Here is a 24,921-nt window from a genome sequence, read left to right as displayed (position 1 = left end):
TGAAATTTAAATTCAATGAAATAAGGGACAAAATGTCAGTCTCGGTAATGACCATGAAAAACCATTGCCGATTGTCATGAAAACCCATCGGGTTCGCTAATCTCCCTTCAGGGAAGGAAATCTGCCGTCCTTACCTGGTCTGGCCTACATGTGACTCCAGACCCACAGCTATGTGATCGGCACCTGACTGCCCCTCAGAAATGGCCCAGCAAAGGCAATTAGGGAAGGCTAATCGATTCGCCCACAACTCCCAAGAAAAAAAAGTAAACTTAAAAAACAAACGGTGCAACATCACCAACAAGTGACATGTTCGCGGCATCAAGGGTGACTCCTAACGTAGTCGGCTGAGAGTAATAAATGCCAAATCCACAAGATGGGGGGGGCACAACATTCGACCGCAAGACATAGGAGCAGAATTAGGCCACTCGGCCCATCGAGTCTGCTCCGCCATTCAATCATGGTTGATATTTTCTCATCCCCATTCTCCTGCCTTCTCCCCATAACCCACAAGACCAGAAGACATGGGTCCCAAGTGACACCATGAGTAATGTTTTACTGAGGAAAAGAAAAAAAGTCTATGAAAGGCCAAGTCGATTGTTAATCTTTGGTCTAGAAAAAAGTTGACTGGAACATTTATAGAGGCATACATATAATATATATATATATATAAAAAAGTGGGATGTTATAGAGCTGGGGACTAATTAAGTGAATTTATATCCTAGGGTGTCAATGAAGATCCAACACTCGAAGACCCAACATTCTGAGTCTTAAGTGTGATTATTTTGAATTCATGGCAACTAGAAGATGTAACCACTAATAAGCAAGTTAAACCAAAATCCTCCATAGATGAATGCTCCATTCACCGAGTGTTGCACTAAATCCAACACCAAAGTAACAGGTTTTCGCAGTCCTTCTCCAGTAAACTCAGAGCGTCTCCCCCGAACAACCACTGCTCAAACTTTGTTACAAATGAGAGAACATTTAGAACTTGGAAAGTACATTGGGTTTTTGGACAACATGCCTTCACCTCTGGGGCTCACTCAGACGTGCCAACTCTCCGACCAAGGGGGTGCAAGGGTCGGTGGACAGGAGCTTGGGACAGCTTTCTGCAAGTAAAGAGCATCCAAAAATACATCGAACGTCCACGGGGCTAAAACTGGCCGGCTCACACGGGAGGGAGCATGAGATTGTCGGGTACGGGGAGCGGATAGGAGGTGGTCTAGAATGGTGACTGGGATGCGATGGAGGTCCGAGGAGGACACGGGGTGAGACAGAAAAAAAACTTTCCCCTCGGAGTTTTGTGGGAGAGACAGTCAGTTGGTGCCATCCCAAAAGAAATGGGAGCGAGTTCAAGAAGAGACGTCCTGCTGTGGATTACAAGCAGAAGGAGCATCCCCAAAGTTATAAATTAAACATCTCCACGTTCATTCCCCATTCACTGATTCCTCTCTTTTCTGACTGTGCTCAGACACAACCCCCTCAGATTAAAAAACAACCATGTGTTTGAAGAAGAATTGTAATGTCCTAAACAGCAATATACACAACTTGAAACAACTGCATTTGAACAGTTGTGTGCTCAAAGCTGCTAATGCAGTTACAATAAAAATATATATTTTTTTTTTTAAAAGAAAAATTAGCGAGGTGTTTTTTTCTTTAATTTGAATCATTGCAGTGGATCTGGTAGACGAGGGAAGGTTGTCCTCTCCGTCCAGTTCCGCTCTTGCATAAGATAAGCTTTTTAAAAAGAAAGAAAATTAGGTGCATCTCAAAATGAGTCTCACTTGTGACTGAAGGTTGCAATCATCTAGCACAGTTCACAATCATCTCCTGCAGCCAAGACAATTCCCTCCACAGTGACCTTCCCCTACTGCCCGCCCCTTAATCGGGGTCATGGTGTGAAGGGGGCTGGAGTGGAACGTGCAGAATCTGGCTGCACCATAACCCATGGAGGAGGCACAGCCAGAAGCACACAGGGGCATCCATCACACATCTTCTCAAGATCCAGCGAGGTCTGCAAAGGCTGAAAAGGTAAGATGCTTCCCTGCTTCACTGATCCTCCTGCACATTAATATGCAGCAACACTGCAAGGGTGCTATCAAAGGACGGCGTTCCCTGCAAATTTGCAACCACGTTAGCAGTACTTACTGTTGAAATTCAGCTCCATTTCCCCTCCATCTTCATTCACTCTCCTCCATCTTCTGAAATGATGTTAAAACAAGGAGGTTATAATCTTCTGTAGCTCCACCTTGAGACAGTGTACCATTTCATAGAAGACCTGGCATTGCTCAGAACAAAGAAAGCAAAACAAAAAAAATGCACAGACACCTACAGAGCTGAAGGTTTACTTCCCAGACCTGTATCTACAAAATAAAGAGACGAGAGAGAGAGAGAGAGAGCTGTTTCCAACTGAGATGTGGATCAAATTACAGCACAGAGAAAAGGACAGGCCCCACCCCATTCTTCTTCAGGGCAGGCCAGCACATCATTGAACAAATCTCAAGGCTCTGTCTCTCTCTCGCGCGCGCACTCTGTATGTGGCTCCTGCTCTGAGGACAGAATTAGCAGATCATTCAAGTCTTCAGTTCCCCACACAACCACCACCCCTTGTTCCCTCCTGCTCAAAATGAGACCAGTTTCTAGCAACCATTAGATGTTGAGAGAGAGAGAGGGAGGGAGGGAGGCACACGGTATCTGCTGCCTCGTCAGTGCAGCTTTAAGACACACAATAAAGCTGCCTAGTCCTACCAGGAGCAGCCATTTTACCTCCAGACAATCCACCAGCTCTCAGTAGCAGAGCTCCAGGCAGCAGCACAACATGGCCTCACTTATCTACCATTCATCTCAAGCATCTGAGGCACTGAAAAAATGCTGCTCAAAATTCCTAGCTAGCTTCTCCTGCCAACACCTTGCTGAAAAGGGATGAGATTGTCTGAGGAGGTGTTTTTTTTTCTCCCCCCCCCCCCCCCCTTCAAATTCCCCCTTCCTCTCTCAAGTGATTTAAGATTTTCTCACTTTCTTCAACAACAGAAAAAGAGAAAATCACACACAGCTCTTCACCCCATGAAAATTAGCACAGCTCTACTCCCCTTGAAATGAGTCATTTAGCCAGAGGAAAGACAGTAATAACACTTGCTCACATGAAGCAAGTTGGACGCACGTTCATTTTAACAGGAGAAAGCTCTGTCTACTCCATAATCCTCCTCCTCCTCCCCCCGCCCTCCAAACAGAGCTGCTGCTTCTAATGGCTTTGTTGGTGGAAGCAAGCAGATACAAGCATTCCATAATACCTGCACCACCCTCAAAACTTTCAATGGTCTCACAAGGAGAGGGAGGGAGAGAGAGAGAGAGAGAGACAAAGACCATCTAGCTCCACTCAGGAGATTCCAAAGTTTACTGACCTTTGTTAATCACCAGCCAGGCTCTCTGCAAATAAGCAAACTCTCCCAATGTTAGCACCCTCCCTCCACACACATACACACACACACTGCTGCACTGGTGAAAGAAGGTCCTTTGGAATAGACAACAGCACACGTTTTTTTTAATAAAATGACAAGTTTCACACAAGTGCTGGTGACCCTTTGCTTTCAGGTCTCCCATCTCTCCAGGACAAATAAAAAACACCGAAACCTGTCGCTGACTAATCCAACACCAACCAGGGGGAATAAGAACAATCTGCTCCCGAGCAGCAGCCCCCTCCCCCTCCTCAGTGATACACACAATGGGTTAAGGCACGGCACCTACGAGATGCCTTCAGGAGATCCACTCAACAATCTGCATAAAAAAGCTCACTGTACAAGAAGGACTGCTAATCAGCGAGGATGAGAACACAAAGGGGTCAGCAGATCCACTGCCAGCCCTGTAGTCATATTATTAACCAGCCTTTTCTTGCAATTTTACTGCCCACTCTTCCCCATCCCCCCCCCCCCGGGGTTTCTCATTTGGGAAACATCCCTTTTCCACCCTCGATGTTTATCGGGCGGATGAGCTGACAACGCATTTTGCATTACTGCACCACCAAAGCATTATGTTAATGCGCCCCCACACCGCCTAACAAAAGCCCACAGCCGTCTCAAACGGCATCAAATGCAGATCGTCGGGCAGCAGGGTGGCACAGTGATTAGCACTGCTGCCTCAGGGCGCCGAGGTCCCAGGTTCGATCCCGGCTCTGGGTCACTGTCCGTCTGGAGTTTGCACATTCTCCCCGTGTTTGCGTGGGTTTCGCTCCCCCCCCCCCCCCCACAACCCAAAAATTGTGCAGGCTAGGTGTATTGGCCACGCTAAATTGCCCGTTAATTGGAAAAAATAATTGGGTAATCTCAAAACATTTTTTAAAAATGCAGATCCTCGTGAATTAGGCGGGGTGTATGTGAAGACAAAACATGGATGAGCAATATTTCTTCAAACAAGGGGATGACAACAAAGTCAAATTAATTTTTACTCATAACTGATCTTGCGCTAGCTCCGACATTTCGCGACAGGATTCCTACATGTTTAGAATCGGGGCCCCTCGGTGTTTCAATTAAAGCAAAAAAAAATTTTTTTTTACAGATGTCGCCAAGGCTCTCGGGAAAAGTGCATGTGGAATTACTGGGATCGCACTGTGTAAAATTAAGAGTGGATTGGCAGCAGTAATGCGCTAGACTAGAACATAGCAAGACAAAGGCCACAATGACCCAACCAGCTCCCTGCTTCAGGAGACCATCCCCAATTACAGGAACGCCCAACTGCCTCAAGCCAAGGTCCTTAAAAAAGTGGTTCGAATGCAACTTTCTAGGATAGAATGTTCTGGCTATCATATAACAATTAATGCAGAGCTGCAAATGGATTGATGCATGGGCCAGTGTGGCCCAGTGCCAACTCTTTTTAAAAACGTAAAGCAGGTTCAGAACAATCTAATGCAAATAAAACCTCTGAACCCAAAATGTTGGGACACAAAACATGGCAGCAAATAATTTCTCCATGCAATTTTTATTAGACCAGCTACTGAAACATTCTGTACAACTGGTAGATAAACCCATAATGCGCCCGAGAATGCTCTCACCCTCATGTCCAACAAGAAATAGTCCTCGGGCAGCACGGTGGCGCAATGGGTTAGCCCTGCTGCTTCACGGTGCCGAGGTCCCAGGTTCGATCCCGGCTCTGGGTCACTGACGGTGTGGAGTTTGCACATTCTCCCCGTGTTTGCATTGGGTACTCGTAAATTTCAAAAATTAGTGCTCAGCTGGCATGAAGTCGCCAGGCGAGAGAAACGGGACCAACACGCTAAACATGCACGACAGAAGAACGTTCTCTTTTCCTACTTTTGACGATGAAATACCAAAACGCCCGGCAGTGCTTCAGGTGGGAGGCCTATGGGCTGCATCCAGATTATCGATGCACATTGATAACATGCGATTAAACATGATCTACACTCCCTGTATGAACACTGCATAAAAACGTGTAAAGTTCAGACACTTAATGAACGATGTACTCGGCACGTGTCTCAAGTCCTCAAACGGTTATCAAACAGAACCACCGTTAACTGACTGCGAAAACCTCAAGGCTCAAGTGCCAGTCTAATGGCACAGTCAGTGCACTCTGTCAGGATATTTCCACCTGGCCGCCAGTGGCTCCTCCTTGCCTACATGGCACGCCACTGAGCCCACTGCCCCCAATTAAAGCTCGGCCGGCCTTGCCAGGATTCAGCTGAAACCTCCAACATGTTCTTTAGAAATGCAGCCCAAACTTTCACAAGACGCTGTTCTGTGCAGTGCAAAGCAGTCCCAATAAATGCTCTTATTTCCTCTATCCACTGGTATTATTTCACAAAGGCCTTTGCTGCTGTGGTCTCCAATACCATTGTATGGTCGCACCAAAGGCCAGGCAGGTTTTCACTTTCAACCATACAAACAGGGCACATTTGCCGAGCTCCCTGCACACGGGAGTTACCAGTGTATGAAAAGCTTTGCATATAACTAAGTACCTTCACCTACTCCCTCGCCACTCTCTTTAGTGGATCAATGTTAATGAGGTCAGTGCGGTTAGAAATATCCTCGTTCTTCAAAATCCACAAATATGTAATTTTACATGTTACAAAATTCCACACCATCAAAACAGGCCATTCAGCCCAGTTGGTCCATGCTGGTGTCTGTGCTCCCGAGAAGCCGTCTCGCGCCTCACCCTAGCAGCATATCCCTGCGTAGAATTGCGAAATTTTCCGATGGCACAAAGATAAGCGGGGCAGTAAGTTATGAAGAGGACACGAGGGGGTCGGAAAAAGGGATCTAGAAAGGTTGAGCGAATGGCAAAATGCAACATACTTTGGCAGGAAGAATAGAAATGCAGCGTGTGATACAGAGGGATCTGTATCCTGCTGCATGAGTCACAGAAAGTTAGTCTGCGGATATGCCACTGCAGAGTGGTTGGGAGGGCAAATAGAATATTGCCGCTTATTGCAAGGGGAATGATAAATATAAGTAGGGATGTTTTGCTGCAGTCGTATTGGGTATTGCTGAGATCAGATCAGGCGTACTGTGCAGCTTTGGTCTCCCTTATTTAAGAAAATGCATTAGAAGCAGTTGAAAGAGGGCTCACTCGACTGATAGCTGGACTGGAGGGGGGGGGGGGGTATCTTATGTAGAAAGGTTGCACAAGTTGGGCCTGTATCCATTGGAGCTTAGAAGAATGAGAGGTGATCTTATTGAAACACAAGAGACGCTGAAGGGGCTTGACACGATGGATACCAAGAGGATATTAACCCTTTTGGGTGAGACTAGAACTGGAGGACACAGTTTAAAATGAGGCGCCTCCTTATTTAAAACGGAGATTAGGAGCAACACTACCCCCCCCCCCCCCCCCACCCCGCCCTCTCTCTTTCCTCTTTTAAGATGCTTCATAAAACCTCCTCCTTTGAACAAGCGCCCTGACATGGTATTACATTTTATTTAATAATCACTATGAAGTGCTTTGGGACATTTTCCTGTGTTAAAAGTGCTGTATAAATGTGGTTATCTGCCCTGTTTTACATTGATGTTACCACACTTTCTCGCTTTCCAATTCCACCCTTACCTGCATCTTTCCTGAAGCTGTCAATTCTTGGACTCCTTGAATGACACCGCACATGAGCCTTCAGTGATTACAGACCGGTTACTAGTGAATACAGGCACATCCTGTCTCCCCTGCTAATGGTACGGTAATTACGTGAAGATATGCAGGATGAAGCGCATTATGTAATTCAGTACTTCGAGCATGTACAAAGAGAGTCTGCTGGGACATAGGTAGAGGAAGCAGGCATGTGTAATGCTGCATTCGGTCAATAAACCCATCATCAAGAAAAGTAGTGTAACATTTTTCTGATGCACCAAAAAGCTTCGGCTGGATGCACATGGATGTGCATGGGCCCCCACCATGTCTAACCTTTCCAGCAGAGATCTCTTGGTTGTTTTCTTCCACATTTCAGCCATATCTAGGAACGCAGAGAACAATTTTAGCCGCCACACTGCTTCAAATAGCAGAGGTAAGCAGACACAACACATCGGTGATCAAACCTGCACATGCTTTGATTTTCTGAGCCTGCCGAACCCGCTCACAGAGCCACTCACAGGAAAGTGGCAAGATGCTAACAATTCTGAATTTTGCAACAGGTAGACACACGGAATCAATGGTTAATTTCGGGCAGCACGCTGGAGCAGTGGTAAGCACTGTTGCCTCACGGCGCTGGGTCACTGTCAGTGTGGGGTTTGCACTTCTCCCAGTGTCTGCGTGGGTCTTCCCCCCCCCCCCCGGGTCCGTGTCCGTACACGCACACGCACACACGCGCACACACGCACGCACGCACACACCCCAAAAAGATGTCCACGCGAAATTGCCCCGGAACTGGAACGAAAATAATTGGGCACTCTAAATTTCTTTTTAAAAGTTGTCAATTTCACAACAGAGCAAGTGACACACTTCACTTACACGACAGGCTCAGAACCACATTTCATCCCCCCCCCAAATATCATATCTACAAGCCTATTTGTTGGCATTAAATTTGGAAAACAGTTGAGATGCTGCGCAGATTATTTGTCAGTGTTTTTAACTGAACAATTAAAAAATGTCGAATTAATAGGCAGTCTTGAATCATGGGCAGTAATTCAGGAGAGTGCATGGGCCAGAACTTACAAAATGCCTCCTGAATTTCAGTCCACAACTCTCATAATAAGGTGTAATCCAACAAAGCTTTTCCCCAAAACAATGAACCCCTCAAAGTTGCATTTCCAAAACTATGGTCAGTTGGATTAGATTTAACAGGAGACCCAACCCTGGCTTTCTTGCAATACTTTCACACACCAGAAGCCTATTTATGGCACATAAAAACTTTATTATTACATGGTCAGCCTTGTGCAAAGTCCACTGATAACATAACCATATTACTCTCCTCTTTACAACTCTGCATTTATTTCAATGTTATTTCAGCACTTGCGAATCCAATAGGCATCCGGGCGGGAGTGTAAAAATTAAACATCCGATAAGATGGTTATGGGTCAGGGTTTAGAGAATCCCAAAGTGTATCATGGAGTTCACCTGACCCACAACTTTTACTAGATTGTGGTATGGGGAGTCCACGGCCCACTCTACAGGTGTGGTACAGCAGAAATGGAAAAGTATTTTTTAAAGCAAAACAATGTTTATTCTATGAACTCAAGTTAACCTTTTTAAAACATACAGTGAACATCTTAGCAACCAGTAAATCAAATACACCCCCCAAAGAATACATCACTAAGTAATCTGTATGCTGTCCTTTTACACCCAGAAGACTTAACAAACCTTTAAACAGAAAGCACACCAGGGTTTACATTCAATACTGAAAAAATTTATAGTTCTAAATTCACCAAATGATTAAGAGCTAGTCCTTCATGGCAGAGAGCTCAACAATACAGCTGCTTTGGCTGACTTCAGCTGCAAACACACTGAAAAACGAAACCAAAAAGAGAGACGCACCCAAGCTTTTCTCAAAGTGAAATTAAAATCAGAACCAGAGCTCAGCTCCACCCACACCCTGACATCACTGCAGTAACATGAGCAGCTAACCATTCCTTAAAGCGACATTCTCATGACACCTCCCCCCAAGAAAAAAAAATAAACCATCAACTTCAAGATGGTTTCATTTTTCACCTTTTCACTATCCTTTAAGAAATGCACACAGTAAATATACTTTTATCATTTCAAAAAAAACACTCAAACAGGTGTAATAATATAGTCCATTTTTTTTCGTTCTTCTTCCTCCAACTGAAATCCGTCTCGATTTGACAGTGTCTTTGAACAAGAAGGTCCTTACACAATCCGTCCATTTCTCTACGCCTCGGCATGTCTCTTTAAAGTCAGATACTTTAGTTCAATCTGATCACAGAGTCCCTTGTAATTCTCCAACACAGGAGCATTGGTTATCACAGCTTTCAGGCCGTCAAATGCCTGTTGAAAGTCCGCTGTCCATTGAAACCTTCGACGTTTCTTCAGCAAGTCCATCAGTGGAGCAATCACGCTACAAAACCTTTGCATAAATGTTCGATCAAATCCACTCATGCCAAGAAATCGCATTATTTCCCTTTGTCTCGAGGGTATCGGAAACTCCTCCAGGAAAGTGACTTGGGCTTTTCCAAATTCACTTTTGGCTAGGTTTACCACCAACCCCGCCTCCTGAAGTCTATCGAATAACTCCATCAGATGTTTTAAATGTTCTTTCCATGTCGGGCTGAAAATGATCAGATCGTCGATGTATACCACACAATTGGGTAATCCTGAAACAACTTTGTTCGTTAACCGTTGAAATGTGGCTGGGGCATTGTTCATGCCAAATGGCATAACTTTGAATTGGTATATACCACCTGGAGTCACAAAAGCTGAAATCTCCTTTGCCCTTTTGGATAAAGGTACCTGCCAGTAACCTTTAAATAAATCCAGTTTGGAAATTAAAGCTGATTGTCCCACTTTCTCAATGCAATCCTCCAAACGTGGGATAGGATAAGAGTCCGTTCTTGCAACTGCATTAACCTTTCTATAGTTCACACACAACCGTTGGGTACCGTCTGGTTTAGGTACCATCACTATGAGTGAGCTCCATTGGCTGCAACCCACTTCAATTATGCCACTTTTAAGCATACTCTCAACTCTTTGCTAACTTGTGCCAATTTTAACGGATTAAGTCCATATGGATGTCGTTTGATTGGAACAGCATTTCCCACATCTACATCATGTATAGCCATTTTAGTACTTCCCAATTTATCTCCACAAACTTGCCCATGTAATATCAATAACTCTTTCAGGTCAGTTTGTTTTCCTCTGGAAGGTAACTCAACAATTTATCCCAATTTTTAAGAACATCCTCATTTTCTAATTTAATTTGAGGTATGTCAAATTCACAGTCATCTGGATTTGGTCCATCACTTTGAGTTAGAATCATTAAAACCTCCTCCTTTTTCTCTCCTTCCCTTTCAAAGTACGTTTTAAGCATATTCACATGACACACTCGGTGAGTCTTCCTTCTATCTGGTGTTTTTAACCACATAATTCACCTCACTTAAGATAAGGTCCACAAAACCTAGCTTTTAAAGGCTCACCTACCACTGGTAACAACACTAAAACTTTATCCCCACTGGCAAAACTACGAACTTTGGATTTCTTGTCCGCGACCCGTTTCATCAAATTTTGTGCAACTTTCAAATGTTGTCTCGCCAATTCACCTGCTCTATTTAATCGTTCCCTAAAATTTGACACGTAATTCAATAATGAAATTTCCGATTTCTCACCAACCAATTTTTCCTTAATCAATTTACATGGTCCTCTTACCTCATGACCAAAAATTAGTTCAAAAGGACTAAATTTGGTTGACTCATTAGGTGCATCCCTAATTGCAAACAATACAAATGGAATTCCTTTATCCCAATACTCTGGATAATCTTGACAATAAGCCCTCAACATTGTCTTTAATTTCTGATGCCAGCGATTCTGGATGGTACGTAGTTGATTTAAATTGTTTTATTCCCAAGCGATCCATAACTTCGTTCAATAACTTGGAGGTAAAATTTGATCCTTGACCCGATTGTATTTCTGTGGGTAGTCCATATCTAGTAAAGAATTTAAGTAACTCCTCCACAATCTTTTCAGCTGTAATATTACATACTGGAATGGCCTCTGGAAACCTAGTAGGCACATCCATTATAGTCAAAAGATATTGATTCCCACTTTTTGTTTTAGGAAGCTGTCCTACGCAATCAATTAGGACCCTTGTAATAGGTTCCGCAAATGCTGGAATGGGTATTAAGGGTGCTGGTTTTATCACTGCTTGAGGTTTCCCTATCACTTGACATGTGTGACATGATTGACAAAATTTAACTACATCTTTATGTAGTCCAGGCCAATAAAATGTTTCTGGATTTTAGCTTGAGTTTTCCTTATTCCCAAATGACCTCCCACTGGTACCGCATGTGCAACTCGCAACACCTCCTTTCTATACCCTACCGGCAATACTACTTGATGAACTTCTGCCCACTTTTCATCCGCCTGCATATGTAAAGGTCTCCATTTTCTCATCAACACATCACTTTTACGGTAATAACACTCTGGTACACACTCAGATTCCTCTTCCGTATATGCTTTCTGATACATCCGTTTTATATTTATATCTTTCTGTTGTAACTCCGCCAATTTTTCTGAATTAAAAATATCCGCCTCATCCTCCACCTGTTCTTGTTCTTTTTCAACCATCTGATCAAAAATCGTTTCTGATAATTGCACTTCCACTTCACTCTTTGATTTCTCCTCTTGGCTTAACCTGTGACTTTGCGACCTTGTTACTACACAATCCGGAAAAATGCGAGGATATTCGTCCTTCAACACTTCAGTTGTCTGATTTTCTACTGGCTTATCAACCACAGTAGGCATTACTCCCACTTGCGATCCAGCTATATCATTACCCAAGATAAACTGTATTCCTGGACAAGATAGTTTCTCTATTACTCCTACTACCACTTCACCACTCTTCACTGGACTTTCCAACCTTACCTTATATAATGGAACGCTACTCCTCTCTCCCTGAATTCCACATATTACCACCTTTTCTGGCAACATTCTTTCCAACCTACATAACTCCTCACCTTTTACCATTTAAGATTGACTAGCTCCCGTATCTCTTAAAATTGTGACTTCTTTACCTGCTCCTCCAGATACACGAGTAAACTTTACCCACACAAGTAAATTCTTTAAAGACATCTGGCACCTTCTTATCAATCACCTCTTGATCAGGCTGTACAATCTTTTGCACCTCCTTCGCTTCCCTTGGACTTTCCTTTACCACTCTGTCTTATCCTGTTTTACCACATCAGCCTTCCCAGTGCTTTTCTTCAACCACCAACACTGACTTTACATGGCCTAGTTTATTACAGTGAAAACATCTGAAACTTTTCATTTCTTTTCCACCCTCCTGGATTACTTTTTTAATCTGAGGTACACTCTCCTTATTATCTCCCATCAGATCACCTTTACCTCTACCACTTGAGTATTTTTCATATCCCCAGTTTCTATCCCTCACAGGCTGAAACTGATGTCGGAAACCAATCTTTGATTTATGAACTAATTCATAATCATCTGCCATTTCTGCTGCTAATCGCGCAGTTTTAACCCTCTGCTCTTCCACACGAGTTCTCACTACATCAGGAATTGAATTTTTAAACTCCTCCAAAAGTATAATTTCTCCGGGGGCTTCATACGTTTGGTCTATTTTCAAAGCCCTTATCCACCTATCAAAATTACTCTGTTTGAGCCTTTCAAACTCATGTATGTTTGACCAAATTCTTTCCTTAAATTTCTAAACCTTAGTCTGTAGGCTTCAGGCACTATATGCACCTAAGATGGATTTTTTCACCTCCTCATACGTCCCAGTTACCTCTTCCGGTAGTGATGCAAACACTTCACGAGCCCTACCTACCAGCTTTGTTTGAAGCAGTAATACCCACATGTCCTGTGGCCATTTCATTTGTTTAGCTACCTTCTCAAATGAAATGAAAAAAGCTTCTACCTCCTTCTCATCAAACCTTGGCAATGCTTGGACATATTTAAATAGATCCCCACCACGCCTTAGACTATGATGCTCTTTCTCACTATCCTCATCACTATCATCCAACTGTACGTTTCCCTTTACGTCTGCCAATTTTAACTGACTATCATGTTTCATGGCCATTTTCTGAAGTTCAAACTCTCTCTCTTTATGTTTTTCCCTGATCTGCATCTCCCTTTCTTTTTGTTCTGCTAGGGCTATTCTTTCTTTCCTTTTTTCTCTCTCTTTTTCTTTTTCCTCTCTTTCGTATTCAAGCTGCTTTAAATCTTTCTCATGTTCCATTTGTTTAATTTTAAACTGAATTTTTTGCCATTTCCAATGAGTCAAACTGTATCTCAGGCAACTTTAAATGCTTAACCACCGCCATAATTACCTCAGCTTTTTGCATTTTGTCAGGTAATGTTAACTGCAATGTTTTTGCCAAATCGAACAGTCCCTGTCCGTAATGTACTGCGTGTGACCGTCTCCACCCCAAAAACTTCTGAGCCTCTGAAAGAGCCATTGTCCACAACACACTCCCCGCTTAAACTAAAATACCACACCTGAAAAGCAACCACAATATGCTTACCCCTCACTGTCTTTAAGTTCACTAAGCCAATCCAATAGATAGACTTTTATACCAGACAAGCCTCCAATTGTTATGGGTCAGGGTTTAGAGAATCCCAAAGTGTATCATGGAGTTCACCTGACCCACAACTTTGAATAGATTGTGGTATGGGGAGCACACGGCCCACTCTACAGGTGTGGTACAGCAGAAATGGAAAGTATTGATTAAAGCAAAAATAACGTTTATTCTATGAACTCAAGTTAACCTTTCTAAAACAAACAGTGAACATCTTAGCAACCATTAATTCAAATACAACCCCCAAAGAATACATCACTAAGTAACCTGTATGCTGTCCTTTTACGCCCAGAAGACTTAACAAACCTTTAAACAGAAACACATTAGGGTTTACATTCAATACTGAAAACATTTATAATTCTGAATTCACCAAATGATTAAGAGCTAGTCCTTCATGGCAGAGAGCGCAACAATACAGCTGCTTTGTCTGACTTCAGCTGCAAACACACTGAAAAACGAAACCAAAAAGACAGACACACCCAAGCTTTTCTCAAAGTGAAACTAAAAAGCAGAACCAGAGCTCAGCTCCACCCACACTCTGACATCACTGCAGTAACATGAGCAGCTCACCATTTCTTAAAGCAACATTCTCATGACAGATGCACTGTCGGAAAACAAGGGATCAAATCCTAGAAGGTTAACACCAGGAACCAGACCAACACATGTCGTCACAAGAGTCGATGTGGGAACAGTCAAAAACTAGGGGGGCAGAAACCATGGAATCCCTACCGTGCGGAAGGGGGCCATTCGGGTCATTGAGTCTGCACCGACCCTCTGAAAGAGCACCCTACCTAGGCCCAATCTCCCATCCTATCACCATAACCCCACCTAGGGGCAATTTAGCATGGCCAATCCACCTAACCCGCACATCTTTGACAACATAGGATTGTCACTAATAAATCCAACTGGGAATTCGGGGGGGGAATTTCTTTACAAAATGCAGGATCACACTACTTAAGGGAGTGGCTGGAGGTCAATAGTATTCATATATAGTATTTAAGATGAAGGTAATTAACATGAGGCAGAATCCTATGTAATTCTACAAAGCGAGAAACACAAGAGGTTCTGTACAACAACATCCCAGGAAATAGAAGGGATGTCTAGAAGGAATGAGTATGGTTAAAGTTTCCATCTTACGGAGGTCCTTCTGAAAGCTTTCCACAGAAAATGCAACAACGGCCAAAATATAGTCCACCATCTCCCAGAATAGGGGAATTCCGCCTCATCGATATCAAGACAAACAGATTGGCACATCAAAAGGTATTGACAATGATCATCAATAACATTTATGGTGGCAGCACGGTGGCGCAGTGGTTAGCACTGCTGCGTCACAGCACCGAAGACCCGGGTCACTGTCCGTGTGGAGTTTGCACATTCTCCCCGTGTCCGCGTGGGTCTCACCCCCACAACCCAAAGATGTGCAGGTTAGGTGGATTGGCCACGCTAAATTGCCCCTTAAATTGGAAAAAGGGAATTGGGAACTCACTAAATTTATTTTTACAAATAAAGAAATAAAATTTATGAATCTATTTGAAGCGTTTAAAATGAAGTAATTTGATGAGATTGATACAAGAGCATAAGAAATAGGAGCAAAATTAGGCCATTCGGCCCATCGAGTCTGCTCCGCCATTCAATCATGGCTGATAGGTTTCTCATCCCCAGGTTTCTCATCCCCATTTTCCTGCCTTCTCCCCATAACCCCTGATCCCCTTATTAATCAAGAAATCCCCTTACTCATCAAGAATTGAGTTGAGGTGCTGTTATCTACAGGGTTACAAACCAAGAGCTGGAAGGTGGAATTAGACAGAATAGTTATTTCTTAGAACATATGAACTAAGAGCAGGTGTCTGCAATTTAGCCTCTCGAGACTGCTCCACCATTCAATAGGATCGTGGCTGATCTCATCATGGCCTTAACTTCATTGCCCTGCCTGTTCTCCCCAACCCTTCAAACCATTATTATTTACAAATCTTGGGCGGCACTGTGGCACAGTGGTTAGCACTGCTGCCTCCCGGCGCTGAGGACCCGGGTTCCATCCCGGCCCCGGGTCACTGTCCGTGTGGAGTTTGCACATTCTCCCAGTGTCTGCGTGGGTCTCACTCCCACAACCCAAAAGATGTGCAGGGTAGATGGATTGGCCACGCTAAATTGCCCCTTAATTCGGAAAATATAATTGGGAACTCTTTTTAAAAAAAAAAATCTGTCTAACTCCTCCTTAAATTTACTCAATGTCCCAGCATCCACCACACTCTGGGGTAGGGAATTCCATAGATGCACAACCCTTTGGGAGAAGTAGTTTCTCCTCAAATCGGTGTTAAATTTGCTACCTCTAATCCTTTTACTTTTATACAAATTTAGACGACCCAATTTATTTTTTCCAATTAAGGGACAGTTTAGCGTGGCCAATTCACCTAACCCGCACATCTTTGGGTTGTGGGGGCGAAACCCACGCAGACACGGGGAGAATGTGCAAACTCCACACGGACAGTGACCCGGGGCCCGGATCGAACCTGGGACCTCGGCGCCGTGAGGCTGCAGTGCTCACCCACTGTGCCACCTTGCTGCCCTTGCTACCCCTTATCCAGAGACTTATCTTACGAGGATAGGTTAACGGGTTGGGCCCGTACCTGTTGGGAGTTCAGAAGAGTGAGGGGTGATCTTACTGAAACATACAAGATCCTGATGTAGAGAAACTATTTCCTCTGTTGGGGAGAGTCCAGAACAATCATAGAATTTACAGTGCAGAAGGCCATTCGGCCCATCGAGTCTGCACCGGCTCTTGGAAAGAGCACCCTACCCAAGGTCAACACCTCCACCCTATCCCCACCCAACACTAATGGCAATTTTGGACACGAAGGGCAATTTATCATGGCCAATCCACCTAATCTGCATATCTTTGGACTGTGGGAGGAAACCGGAGCACCCGGAGGAAACCCACGCACACACGGAGAGGGGGCAGAAGCTTAAAATTTGAGCCAGGACATGGAGTGGTGATGTCAGGAAGCACAATGCGGTGTGGAAATCTGCAACTCTTTCCCCCTACACAGCTGGGTCAATTGCCACCCCATCCCCCCCTCTCCCACAGTGGGCTCCCTGGTGGCATGTGACTGGGGGGGGGGGGGGGGGTGGAATACTGGCCCAACACAGATACACTGAGGATACAGATCAGACATGATCAAACTGAATGGTATAACCCGAGGGTTGTAGGTCTCCCTACTGACGTATGTTCTTAAATTATCAAGAAATTAATTGCAAAAATTATGCCGGGAACTTAAAACACTGAATTTTACATTGCCATATGAGTTCTGCCCAAACAGAAGTTTTACATGCATTATACATAATATTCTGAAACAGCCACATCTTCTGTTCACACCTGTGGTGTAGGCTGCGGTGTATTATATTTCGAGTTGGCAAACGCCTTTAGAAAAGTCATGGGACAGGACATTCCTGGATAAGGTGTGGAATTACCAGCCAAGATCCTTGTTCCTGACCAGAAAATGCAGCAAACCCCTCCTGAAGTTACACATTGCGACACTGAGAAGGACAGAAACGGACAATGAAACCAAACAGCACATCGGCACGACACAACCGTGGACAAGGAATCGGAGGGTGAGCAACTCTCTCAATTAAACAAAGGCGTGGAAGGACGTTACCAGAGTTGGGAAATTATTTTTCAGCAAATGGGGCCTCTTTCCCCGAACAAGGAGCAGGAGGACAAGTGATTGGACAGAGGTCTATAAAATTATCAAGCGATCAGGTAAATGGAGAGAGCTTTCCACTTTGGAGATGAAACCTACACACACAATGCACAAAGAAAAAAAGAAAAATCAGAAATAAATCCAGTGAAATTTGTTACCCAGAGGGCAGCTAGAATATGGACCTCGCGATCATGCGGAGTGATTGGGACAAATAGCATAGATGGATTTTAGGGGAAGCCAGATAGATACGAGGAAGAAAGCGATTTGCCGACGGTGTAGGGGGAGGTTCAAGTTAAGCACCGGCATGGAGCAGATGGGCTGAATTTCTGGTTGTGCAATATCGCAGCGAGGAGTCAATCAACAGCAGAGAGAATATAATGGGATGGGGAAGGACAAAAAAAACATCCTGGCCCTGTACGGAAAAAGGATAATTTACAACCCAATTGTTGTGCGTCCTTCACCACTTTGGTCACTTGTTCTGTGGTTCCAACCTTGAGAAACAGAGGCAGCATCAATTCAACCTCAAAGACGCTCCATCCCGCCTGGAACGCTGTTAAGTCCTGAACAGCGTAGGACATGTTTTCACCGACAGTGAGCTGCCACCACACCCATGGCAAGCAAATTTATCCACTTGTTTCAATTAAACAAACAGTAGAATACATAGGAAGTGGGCCGCATGCCCAGACAAACACTGCCATTAACAGCATGCTGGTGTTAAAACAGTTCATCGGACTGCCACAGTTTGATGGCCTGACGAAGTCTCAAAAATCACATGAAGTTTCTCTGAAGTTACCAGCTTAATGCTGCGAAGTTTGCATGTCAAAAACGAAAAAACTCCTAAAAGCTTCTACGAAGGTGAAAAAGGGTAGAGCCAATGGAGTTATTGCACCGATGCGGCGCAGAATGGGTTAATTTAAGATCCTCGTCGACAGGAATGTTTCATCTCCAGAATAGTTCTCAGCCTCACAGTGTTCTCATTTTGCAATGCTGCCTCCACTTTCCTACTCATAGCTCAGCCCAGAGCCACTGAAACAGAGTACTGCAGGAAGCATATGGTAACAGAACTAGGTCAACCATTAACCAAGCAAGAGGAAGTCCAACTGCATACACCCTACACAAGGATTTTAATCTTCTCAGTGCATGACCTTCACCAAAGTCATGCAGTGTGCTCAAGAATGCCAGCCTGTAAACCTACTGTAGTGTTCACATACAGAAGGTTCAACGCATGAACGTTCAACAGAAAAAAAAACAGCAAATGGAATCCTGCAAATACCAATCCATGCAACGTTCACAAGCCACATACCTTTCGGGAAATTTTTTTTATTTAAAAGGAAGCCAGGTCACTTTAGGAACAAGCAAACCTCGAGAACAATTTTCCCCACCAGTGGGGGGATAGAAAAAAAGTGACTCCTTACATGAATTTTTCAGCAGCTTTACTCTAATCATCTAAAATATCAGCTCAGTTACAAGGCTCCTGAGCTTTTATTTAAATATCGAATTCCTCCCCATCTCTGGAACCCGCTCCAGCCCTCCCGAGACTTTGGCATTCTTCTCATTCTGTGCACTTACGCATCTCCCATTTTGACCGTTCTCCAACAGTGGCAGGAATGCCCTCCGTCTCCCAAGCTCTGGCATTCCCTCCGTAAACCTCTCAGCCTGTCTCCTCCTTCAGGAAACTGCTCAAATCCTCAGCTTTGACCAAGCTTTGAAGTGCCTGGAGATGTTTGGCCATGTGAACGGCACCATCGGAATGCACGCTGTTGTATCATGAACCTATATTGTCAGCATTCTGACCAGTAGAGCTCGCGGATATTAAATATATGTTACCATAATCTGCACTGCTCTGACAAAAGACTATCAGATAAGACTCAACTTTGAAAGCAGGAACGTATTCTCCAGAGGAAACTGCATGCAAAGCCATTCTTCAGTTTTTTCGCTTCACAGACAGATGCAGGGACAATTTACTATCACCTACCCTGCAACCCCCTGGAAAAGGGACCGACACAAAACCTGGATGTATATAATATTTTTTTGGATGTGGGAGTCACATTTGCTGCCCATCTCAAACTGGCCTCGAGCAGGCAGTGCTGTGCTACCCACAAATAAGTGGCTTTGTGGGGTGCATGTGGCGCAGTGGACAGCACTGGGACTGCGGCGCTGAGGACCCGGGTTCGAATCCCGGCCCTGGGTCACTGTCCGTGTGGAGTTTGCACATTCTCCCCGTGTTTGCGTGGGTTTCGCCCCCACAACCCAAAGATGTGCTGGTTAGGTGGATTGGCCACGCTAAATTGCCCCTTAATTGGAAGTTAAACAAAATTGGGTACTCTAAATTAAAAAAAAAAGGGAGCTAGAGCTTTTTAGCGCCAGAGTCCCAGGTTCTATTCCCGGCTCTGGGTTACTGTCCGTGTGGAGTTTGCACAGTCTCCCAGTGTCTGCGTGGGTTTCGCCCCCACAACACAAAGATGTGCTGGTTAGGTAGACTGGCTACGCTAAATTGCCCCTTAATTGGAGAAGAAGAAAAAATTGGGTTCTCTTGAATTTATAACAAAAAATAAATAAGTGGCTTTGTTAGGCCATTTCCAAAGGCAATTACAAGTCAACCCATTGCTTTGATCTGGAATGACATGTAGGCCAGACCAGGTATGGATGGCAGATTTCTTTCCCTAAAAGGACAGATGCGTTTTTACTGCAATCTGGTTATTAGCTTTGGTAGCTCTTCGAGCATTGTCCATTACAGGCTAATCACAAGCCAAGACAAAGCTCAAGATATATTTAATTGGCAGCACAACAATAGTCAAGTCTCCTCTCGTCCAAAGAAAAATCTTGCCCAATTTCTCAATCCTCACTTAAATTCCCGATGCTCCAAATCAACGTGATGACTGAAATCATATCAGCTACTGGCCTTTGTACATTCTCAAGATCAATTACATCCTTACAAGTGATAAAAAGTACAAACAATATTGATTCCTGGGGTGGAACTGGTTCCGGATAGGGGAAGGAGGTTACTTTATCATAGTTTTCAGTCTTAAATTGATCAAAACTTGCAGGTGAAACCACCTGTCCTGCAAACACTAATCCACAATGAATCAAATACTTGCATTTATATAGCACCATTAACCCAAGGTGCTTTGCAAGAGCTTTATCAAAACAACTGACATGGAGTCATACAAGGAGATTCGAAGATCAGTGTCCAAAAGCTTGGTCAGAGGCAGAAAGGAGAGACATCGAGCGGGTTTAGGCAGGAACTTCAAGAACCTAGGGCCCAACCTGCTGAAGGCACGGTCACCAATGGTGGGGCGATGGAAATCACACACGTGCAGGAAGCGCAAATATCGCAGAAGACTGTAGAGTTAGAGGATGTTACAAAGATCGGGAGGGGCAAGGCCACGGGGGGGTTTGGTGAACAAGGGTGAACGTTTTACAGTCCGGCATCTGCTTGGCAGGAACCATTGTTGGTCAGTGAGCACGGGGGTGAAGGGTGAATAGGATACGACTTCGGTCGTGGGCCGCAGGATTTCAGCTCACAACTGTACCGCGCTGGGAAGCTAGCTAGATGAACACTGGTGTAGTCCAACGTGGAAGTAACAAAGTAGATGGTTTCAGTAACGTGAGACCAGCTAAAAACAATAAATCAAAGACACTGCCACACAGAAAGATGCACCTCACCTTTGAATGAATAATAGCACCACCCAAAATGGGGAGAGGCGTTTTTCCTGTTTCTAAGCACAATACACAGGCCACCAGAATGCCGTGAATAGAGACAATCCTCTTCATGTGATTTGAAATACAATAATAATAATAATAATAATAATAATAATTTAAAAAATAATAATAATAATAATAATAATAATAATAATAATCGCTTATTGTCACAAGTAGGCTTCAATGAAGTTACTGTGAAAAGCCCCTAGTCGCCACATTCCAGCGCCTGGAGGTAGTCCTCTTTGAGATTGCCTTAAAAACGCTGCTTTTATAATTTATTGGATTTTAGTGTTTAATTAATAGAGGTCATCAATTTATCATGCAAAATGTTTGCGTCTTATCACTTGTCTTTCTGCACAGTTGAATATTAAGTACTTTAGACAGGCCAAGTATGGAAGTGTTTTTTTATAGCCGCCATTTTGTGGTAAGAACACACAGATTGTCGGCAAGTTTGATCCACGCATCAAAACCACAGGAACATGGGGAAAAGGATCTACATTTCAGGATCTACATTTCAGTCCCCAATGTCTTTTGGAAATCAACGTACTTGGAGGCGGGAGAGAAACTTGACAATTCTACACAACACCGTCCACGCTTTTTCCAAAACAGTTCCAGCTCCAGTTTGATTCCTCCCTGTTCCCGACGTGACAGGATTCCTCTGGAGGGACCTGGATACATTTTTCCCCCCCCAGTATGAATTGCATGTTGTGTTTAGGAATCAACCAAGTACAATTTAGTTCCTTCAGGTTTTCTGGCTGCACTCTCAAACCGCTAACGTTTCCGTTCTGTAAAATATTCACATAAACCTAGAGTCAGGCTTACCTGCTTTTGAAACAGGGTGCAATAAATATCTTCAATACATTGCGTTACTTTCTAAAATTCATTCATTCACAGGACATGGACTTCGCTGGCAGCATTTGTTGCCCTTGAGAAGGTGGTGGGTGAGCTGCCTTCTTGAACCGCTGCAGTCCGTGTGGTGTAGGTACACCCACTGTGCTGTTAGGGAGGGAGTTCCAGGATTTCGACACAGCGACAGTGAAGGAACGGCCAATATATTTCCAAGGCAGGGTGGTGAGTGACTTGGGGGGAGAGCTTGCAGGTGGTGGTGTTCCCATGTGTCTGCTGTCTTTGGCTTTCTAGGTGGTAGAGATTGTGGGTTTGGAAGGTTCTGTTGGAAGGAGCCTTTGGGGACTGTTGCAGTGCATCTTGTAGATGGTACGCATGCATGGCTGTCGGTGGGGGAGTGGGCAATGCATCATTCCTGGAGTCCAGTCATTATTGGATAGTCTGTAGCATGATTCATGACTGAATTGGTACAATATAACTCAATGGGAAACCTCAGGGTCATGTTGGACTGGACAGCTTCAAGTGAAGAGGCTCTGCCTTATGTTCTACTGCCACCTGCGTTATTCATTAGGCATATGACTGGAGCCTCAAGTTCCCGAAGAAAGAACGGGAGGTTAATGGTGTTCCCCAAGGGCAGCACGGTGGCGCAGTGGATTAGCCCTGCTGCCTCACAGCGCCGAGGTCCCGGGTTCGATCCCGGCTCTGGGTCACTGTCCGTGTGGAGTTTGCACATTCTCCCCGTGTCTGCGTGGGCTTCGCCCCCACAACCCAAAAAAAACGATGGGAAGGCTAGGTGGATTGGCCTCGCTAAATTGCCCCTTAATTGGAAAAAATGAATTGAGTACTCTAAATTTATATATTTTTTAAAATATATAATGTTCCCCATGGAGACAGTGATGAGCTGTACTAGACTCGAGGAAACCATCCATGAGAGAACATGGTTTGTTGAGTCCTTCTTGCGAGGTCTACACAGAACCTCAGACACAACATCTTCAGAGATGACTCTCGGTAACATGCCCCACATTCTTCTTTTCCGAATCACTTTGAGAACTGGAAGAAAAGGCTGAAGTTCCAGCGAGCCTCTTCTAGCCAAGAAAACAGCCTAGTCGCAGGCTACAGTATAAAACTCCTGAATCTGTTAGCTAGACATCAGTGTTGTTGAACCAGGTGCAGAACATGCAAAATAACCACAGGAACCCACCAAGGAATAGGGAGTCAAATGGCAGGGACAAGACACACACGATGCCATTCGGAGGTAGACCAATCCAGAACCAGTTACAGCTGGCTTGATCATTGCGAGAGGCTCGTTTAGGAAAAATACTTTCTTTCTCCCCATTCCCAAATCATTCTGCAGGTGGAATCTCGGTTTTCGAATAAGAATTTCTCCGGCTGCGTTTTCCAGGATGCAAGTTGTCTGTTCAAACAATGGCATTCTTATGTTGCAGAAACAACTTGCATTTGTATTGCACCTCCAGTATAAAGCGTCTCAAGGTTTTTCCCTGGAGCCAAGACGATCAAAATTTGACGCCACGCTGCACGAGGAGACATTAGGGGCAAGTGACCAAACGCTTGGTCTGAGAGGTAGGTTTTTAAATGAGCGTCAGAGGAGGAAAGGAGGGATGCATTTCCATAAGCGAACAAGAATCATGCCAACCTTCGTTGAATCATAGAATTCCGATAGTGCAGAAGACCATTCTGCCCATCGAGTCTGGTCTCCGTGGATTCTGTCGGCTGTTTCTTCATTCCATATTTGAAAGTCTGGACTGCCCACTCTGCCAGGCCATTAGACGATGGGCGATACCGCGCCGTCCGAATGTGTTTGATACCGTGCGACTTCTGGAACGTAAAGGCTGTGCCATTGTCGCAGTCCAGGACCACCGGGATTCCGTGAATGCAAAAGCTCTGCCGGAGTTTCTCTATCCTGGATGAGAAGCTCCAGAGCCATGAAGTGTGCTTCCATCCAATTAGAATGGGCATCTCTCATGATGAGGAACATGGTACCTGAAGATGGACCAGCAAAGTCGACATGTACCCAAGGTCTTCCTGGCCCCTCCCACGGGTGTAGGAGAGCGGAAACGTGCAGCCTCTGGTTCTCTTAGCACAAGAAGCATTGCTTTACCGTCTCAAGATCTCCTCCAAGTTTGCTGGAGGCTCCGTTCTGTAGCCCCTGTAATCACTAAGTCATCAAGGTACACTGCCTCCTTGGAAAGTCCCTGGGAGGATATTCTCCATAACATGATGAAACATGGTAAATGTTTATGAGACTCAAAGGACTGGCGGGTACACTTGTACAGGCCGTTGTGTGCGTTAATTGTGACCTATTTACAGGATAGTTCATCCAGTTTGAGCTGGAGGTAGTAATGGCTCATGTCCAGTTTTGTGAAGGTCTGCCCATCATTTCCTTTAGATAACAAATGCTACTCTGCGTGGCACGGGGTACTGGCACAGTTTTTGAGACCCTATTTGACTTTATAATCGCCGCAAAGGCGGACTGATCCGTCGGGTTTGAGGACAGGAACAACGGGTGCAGCCCCGCGGACTGCATCGGTTATAACATCCCAAGGTTTTCCCAATTGTTCAAGCTCAGTTTCCACCTTCTCGAGCAACAGTATGGAACTGGTCGTGCTCAAACTATTTCAACAGGGACTGGGGTCTACATAGATTCTGGTCCTGGCTCCTTTTATTTCACCGAGGCCCTCCTGTAAGATTTCTGGGTATTTACTGATAATCTCACAGCGTCCTCCAATCCCCAGTTTAAAAATTTCCAGCCTGTTCAGTCGGATCTTCGGGAGCCAATCCCTGCCCATGAGACTTGCTCCTTCCTGATCCTCGCACGATTGAGCGAAAGTCAAGCCGGTTACCAGGGCCGTGGTGGTCCCCGTATACATGGCTGGTTCTGGCATCCTGTAGGTATACGGGTGGAATATCCGTTTGGAGGCGATTGAATGCATGTTCACCAATGACTGCGATAGCCTCTCCCG

At 44.6% G+C, this 24,921-nt stretch overlaps 1 protein-coding gene across 9 annotated transcripts in view; it reads right to left on the bottom strand.

Moving 5' to 3' along the window:
* The window catches only part of znf462 (zinc finger protein 462), a 114,474-nt gene that overhangs the window by 73,925 nt on the left and 15,628 nt on the right, over positions 1 to 24,921 (bottom strand). For 6 of the 9 annotated variants that reach the window (XM_072517463.1, XM_072517461.1, XM_072517468.1 and 3 more), the window contains exon 2: positions 2,146 to 2,198. The exons of the other annotated variants lie outside the window; for them this stretch is intronic. The gene's annotated coding sequence lies outside the window, so the exon portion shown is untranslated. The remainder of the gene's footprint in view (positions 1 to 2,145; positions 2,199 to 24,921) is intronic. 9 annotated transcript variants of the gene reach the window in all.

The sequence above is a fragment of the Scyliorhinus torazame genome, chromosome 9 (genome assembly GCF_047496885.1).
Source record: "Scyliorhinus torazame isolate Kashiwa2021f chromosome 9, sScyTor2.1, whole genome shotgun sequence".
Classification (NCBI taxonomy): Eukaryota; Metazoa; Chordata; class Chondrichthyes; order Carcharhiniformes; family Scyliorhinidae; genus Scyliorhinus; species Scyliorhinus torazame.
Note: the sequence above shows the minus strand (reverse complement) of the source record. Positions and strands in the feature narration are given on the sequence as shown.